The sequence below is a fragment of the Sceloporus undulatus genome, chromosome 9 (assembly GCF_019175285.1).
Source record: "Sceloporus undulatus isolate JIND9_A2432 ecotype Alabama chromosome 9, SceUnd_v1.1, whole genome shotgun sequence".
Lineage (NCBI taxonomy): Eukaryota > Metazoa > Chordata > Lepidosauria > Squamata > Phrynosomatidae > Sceloporus > Sceloporus undulatus.
Window position 1 is genome coordinate 30,270,468 of NC_056530.1, and position 6,411 is coordinate 30,276,878.

Below are 6,411 nucleotides of genomic sequence, written 5' to 3' on the forward strand. Positions count from 1 at the left end.
CATAAACCCACACCACGACCTTATCATAATATTTTATTTCCTCCAATTATTCTTGATTATAATCTCTCCCAATTCAAAAAATTTAAAACATTTATCAATCCATCTTTCCTCTTCAAATAAAACATAATCGGAGCCTGTCATCAATGTGTGTTTTTACTTTAATCTCTTTTTATTTTCCCGTATTTATCAGTATTGTATGTATGTATAACTTAAGTTGATATGTGATGGGTTGCTATCCAGAACATTAGAATAAAAACAACCATCCATGATGGACACTTTTACTCCATGAAACAGTCATAACTAGTTGTATATCGATGGTGTATGTTTAGTACACACTGCTCCCAAACAACCTGAGAAGGACAAACGTCTGTGAATAAAAAATGCACTTGTGTTAAAAACGTCTGTTGTGATGATAGCTTGGCAAGAGCCAGTCTGTAAGAAGGGAGGGTAAGTAGACAGAGCAGCAAACCATTAAGATACTCTAGATCTTAGACCTCTGGATGTAGTAGACAGTTCTAATATGATAAGAACGCTTGTTATAGTAGTTTTTTGGGCAAGAGCTACAATGAGCGAGGATATGATAATAATAATAACAACGATAAGTAATAATACAATAATGAGGATAAAAACTTGGGGGGGGTTTCACCTCTTAAGTTGTCCAGGAGGTTTCCCGTCATGTCATAATCCTTATAATTTATTACAGGGGGAAATATACCTGCAAATTAAGCACTAAAACAAAAAAGACGACTTTGGCCAGGATCAAAAGCAGCTTGTGCCGAATTTGCAGCGCTATCAAAGTTTCCTGCATTTTTCTCTCTGTAGTACAACAGATGTAGCCATAGAAAGAGCACCAGCTCACAATGCGCACTTGGGATGTGGATGTTGTGCTCAGCTGAAGCCTTGAGATGTCGTTGAGAGCGACCACCTTGAAAGGGTTTTGGTTCAACTGTTTTTCCTTAGTACATTCCTCTGGCCCAAACACACATTCTTATCTACGGATGTTGCTCAGCAGGAGAAGGCCAGCCTAAAAGCAACTCTTCACATCAAGAGGACTCTTGGGCATAGCCTCTTTGTATTGGACCAGCCTTTTCTTTTGCTCTCGCTCTCGGACGTTACTAGTTTCTGTCTTTTTTCAAATTTTGTTTTAAAATTATATACAACAGGCATTTCCTGTCAGCATTAAGCAATGCCAGTCTTAAGCATGCACTGGAAATAAAGGTTCACTTGGGTTTGATAGCTTAGTGTGGAATCCTGCTGTCCATAATTTGATAACTGCGTTTAAAAACAAAAGTATTTATTTTTGTTATTTTCGCTCACTCATGTAAGAGGGAAATTCTTGTGGCTTCGCTTTTTGTTTTTTGCTTTGGGGTTTGCAAGAGCTGGAGTGGCCTTTCAGTGGGAAGAGATGTGATGCTCTGACCATCAACCCTTAAAAATATTAACGCTTCCCATGGGGACGATACCGGGAAAGGTTCTCATTCATCGCGTTTCTTAAAAAAGCAAAGGCGGTAAAAAACTACAAAAGTTCCATTAAGACCCTTTAAAACGTGGTAATTGCCAGGGCGTGGCATTGAGAAAGAAGGTCTCTTTCTCTTTTTCTTTTTCTGAGAAGGCATGGAATAGTTTCAAAGGGCGTGCGTGCCGCAGGAGGCCCATCACTTACTGAGGAGAAGGTTGAAACGGCCTGCCTTGTCAAGGTGACTCCTGAATAAAAATAATGAAATTCAGATGATCCAGGCAAGTGAGATGGAAGAAATGCTCAGAAACATAGGTGGCTTTAAATAAGATGCAGACAATGTCGCTTAGATGTAACCTTTCAACAGATAGGACCCACTCCTGGGAGTTTTGGGGCACGGACAGAGGTAACCAAGGGAATGGAGATGTCCACCACCAATGAATACGCATGCCAAGAAATTGAGGTGGCAGTTAACAAGTCTCCAAATAACTTCTTCAAGCATTGGACTGCAACCTGCCTCACTCCCCGTTCCCGTTCCATCCCATGTCACCTTCCTATCCACTATTTTATCGTTCCCCCCCCAGACTTTTTCTGTGTGATCCAGTTAGGTTGTCTCTTACAGTTTCTCTTTATATTGGCCAAACATAGATATATGGGTTTTGTAACGTGTATGCAAAGCAGATTATCAAGTGTTTCCTCTTGGTTTGTGCTGTATATTCATAAGGATGCGTCTGGAGTTGGCTGTGTTTACTTTGCCTCTTAGCAGGTAGACACAATATGCTAAAATGTGATCGTGGCTTAAAAGAACGAAATTCCCATTCCGTTTCCAACTCAAAGCTTTAATTCCAATGTTTTTTACTTTAAGACAACACAAGTGCAAACCCAACCCTCCTCCAGCCTGTCCTTCATCTTCGTTGCCTAAATGGCTGCTAATAAAACAAACCCACTTTCCATTTAGAGAAAGGGAAGGCATAGAAAGGAGCTTCTTATTGTTAGAAGCTGTGTTAACGTAAACTGTGTCATACTGTTTGATAAACTAAATGGCAATCCAGCACTGGGATCCATCCACAGTGACTACTAGTGACTCAGGACCTGTTGGATGTGCTGTAGTAGTGTCAGGAACATATCACACAATACATTGATAATGTTCTATTTCACCTTAACTGCTGTCAGTAGTAGTAGAGAATCTTTGTCCCCCTTTGAGATAACTGAAAAGGTTGGCAGCATGAGCTTTCGTAGACTAAAAGCCTACATTGCATTTGGAAGTAAGACTTAAGTCTAGGAAAGTTCATGCTGCCAAACTTCTTTCCTTCAGTTAGTCCAAATGGCTACCTACAAGATCTCTCTACATACTGATTCTACAGACTAACATGGCTATATCTTTGAATCTCTAAGAGCTATGGCAACATGGCTTGGAATCCTGGGATTTGCAGTTTAAGGAGGGGCATTTAGCAGAAAAGGAGGAAGACCCCATTCCACATGAATGGATGACTCTATAAAGGAGGTCATGGATATGAGTTTGCAAGATCTGGAAAGTAAGGAGTCTTGGAGATGTCTCATCCACAGAGTTGCCATGAATCAGGACTGACTTGAAGGTGGATAAGATTCTCAGGCAGCTCTGGCCCAAAGTAGGGCTGGAAGAACAGCAAGAATGAGATTGACCCTCTTTCGCTAGAGCTCCACAATGTGAGCATTACGTATTTATTTTCCCAGTGGCATCTTTGTCCGTCTTACCTGAAGATGTGTGCCCTTTTCCCTTTCGACTCCCGCCAGATGGCAGCAAAGAATCGCACCTCCGGATGATTTACGAGGGTGTTTCCCCGTCTTTCCTTTTCCCTAACCTAGGCCTTGGACCACTCAGCTTTGGGATTCAGCTTCCAAACTGCCACGTTCTTGGTCGATTTCATAGGAGACCTTTGGGGTGCTGGAGCTGCGTCCACCGTTTGTGGGGTCGTAATAGCAACAGTTGGCTTGTGAGAGACCCTGTCGAGGTGGAACAAGGGCCCTGTGAGTGCAAGATTTGTAGCATCGGTAACATTGTATGCTTGGGATCAAAGCACACCCTGAGAGGACAAGGGAAGGCTTCAGTGAACACCTGCAGATCAAGCACATGAAACAGAGAAGCCCTTGGTTTGTCTGTGGCTTCTTCTGTGATCCCTGATGTTCTGGGAAAGACAAGAATGATCTGAACATGATAGCGGCAGGTTTCTTTAGTCACTGGGATTTCCAATGAGCTTTAGGATGTAGAACACTTGGGACATAGACTCATAGAGTTGGAAGAGACCCCAAGGGCCATCTAGTCCAGCCCCCTTCCATGCAGGAACTCACAATCAAAGTAGCACCCAAGAGATGGCCATCCAGCCTCTGTTTAAAAACCTCCAAAGAAGGAGACTAGACCACTTTCCAAGGGATTGTTTTTCACTGTCGAACAGCCCTTACTGTCAGTAAGTTCCTCCTAATGTTTAGGTGGGATCTCTTTTCCTATCACTTGCGTCCATTGCTCCGTATCTACGTCTCTGGAGCAGCAGAAAACAAGCTTGCTCCATCCTCAATGTGACACCCCTTATACTTAGGGCTATCATATCACACCTTAACCGTCTCTCCTCCAGGCTAAACATCCCCAGCTCCTTAAGTCGTTCCTCATAGGACATGGTTTCCAGACCCTTCACCATTTTGGTGGCCCTTCTTTGGACACATGGCTCCATCTTCCCAACATCCTTTTTGAATTGTGGTGCCCCGAACTGTGCTTTGAGAGGGGTCGTACATATATAACAACTCTGTTTTCACTAGCAGGGAAGGGATGACTGCATCTATACCTCTTCACCAAGAAGAATAAACCCAAGTTAAATCTGTGCCAGGTTGTAGACTGCAATGTTGTTCTTCTCCAGTCTCATCCATGACATCTTCCATCCCCCCTAATGTGGACACTTATTTAATTTCTTTGCAAATAAGTGGACTCCTATATCACAACCCCTTTGCTGAAAGGGTAACTTTATTGACAGCCATAGAGGTTAAAACAAACGCAGGAGAACAAAAGCGGCCCTCGGAAGCATTGCAGCGGCCTTTCGAAACGGAAAGGTCTCTATGTTATTACGAGAAACCCAAAGAGAGAGAGAGAAACAAGTAAAATGCACCAGGATCTATAGTTTGCATCTTCTGGTTGCAAAGGCCTTTTGGGGCGAGGCAGATCTCACGAGGCCTGGTTTATTTTATCCCGCACTTGAGTCTGGATCTTCTTGGGGAGGTCTGGATTGGTAAAATAGTCTGAAATAAGAAAGCGAGGAGAGCAAGATGAATTAGGTTCTGTGTTTCGGAGCTAGAGAACGGTTCTGGGTTTTGGATCTTTGGCACAAAAGGCTCCCAGAGACCAAGACTGGAAACGATCTAATGGCCGCTTTTGTGCCTTTATGTTTCAAACTAAAGCCACGGAGGATGGCAAAGCCTTATCATGTCTCCTCTCCTCCTTGACAGAACGGTTTCATCTGTACTGTGTGTTCCCATTATCGCAATGTCTGACAGCAAAGGGCATGAGGTGCCCTGGCCGCTCCCAAGCTCTTCGCTTGTTTGCCAGAACGCATCTATTTGGCCTGGCTTTTCTTTATTTGTATTCCCTTCCTTTGGAGCATCTTCCTCCCAAGCTGTAGAGAAGGGAGCTACTTGCGGAAGAGCCACCTCTGGTGCTTTGCATTTTCAATTACATTTATCCCTCCATATTCGCTAGGGTTAGGGGCACAAGACCCCCGTGAATATGGAGAAACCGCAAATAACGAAATGACCATGTTTTTACCCGAGAGGACACCTCTCTAGGAATCTCTAGGTCAGTGATGGCGAACCTATGGCATGCGTACCAGAGGTGGTACTCAGAGCCCTCTCTGTGGGCACATGTGCCATCATCCCAGCACAAAGATTGCCAGAGTTTGTTACTAGAAAGCCAGAGGGACATGGCACTTTGCAATAAATAAGTGGGTTTGGGGTTGCAGTTTGGGCACTCAGCCTCGAAAAGGTTCACCATCACTGCTCTAGGTCCTCCAGCGCAACTCTGTGGTCAACATTGACCATAGAGTTGCACTGGAGGAGCTACAAAGGCCTAGTAGAGGATTCTCTATAGGAATCTCTAGGTCTTTTAGTTAAAGTTGACCATAGAGTTGCACCTAGATATTCTTAGAGAGAACATCTTAATCAAATCTGCAAATATCAAAGCCGCAAATATGGAGGGATGAGTGTAACCAGTAAAAAAAAATCAGGGGCAGTGGCAGAAGGGTCTGGACGCTGGTCGCTATACAAGACGTTTCTGTTTTCGTAGGTAATGACATCCTCCATTTAATCAATTTCTATCCTATCATCTCCCCCCAAACTGTGACTGAAGGCATCTTACAGAACGAAAAGAGATATGTGCACAAAACTGCGTGCAGCTGGACAGGTAAAACAAATTCAGATTAAAACAATATGAAGCTGTCTGTAGAATCAAAACCATCATTATTATTTATCACTTGGGGGCTTACATCGTCGTAAGGCCTCATTTCCACTTATATATAAATCGGTTTGCGATCCGAATCGATGGATCGATTTGACAGGGGAGTGTGGTTCACATTACTTATGCCCCGATTGTGGTTCACATTCACGAACAAATTGGTTCAAAACGGACCCGCTCCAGCCATCCAAAGGGCAAATTTAAATCGATTCCGATCCACAGCGGTTCACACTTGTGCGGAATCGATTCATCCAAAAAGACATGGAAGAAGTCGGCGTCAAAAAGATGCAGGTGAAATGGGTCTAGTGCATAGCCTCCCTCTCCAAATTGTTTCAGCAACTGGGTTCAAGTGTGAACCATGGTCATTTAAACCGCTTCAACCCGATTTGCGATCCGGTTTAAAAGGTAGTGGGAATGAGGTCTGTGCCGACTTTTCTTGCCAGTTGGACTTAGGCTGGGATTTCTTGGCACGCGAGCTTAAAAT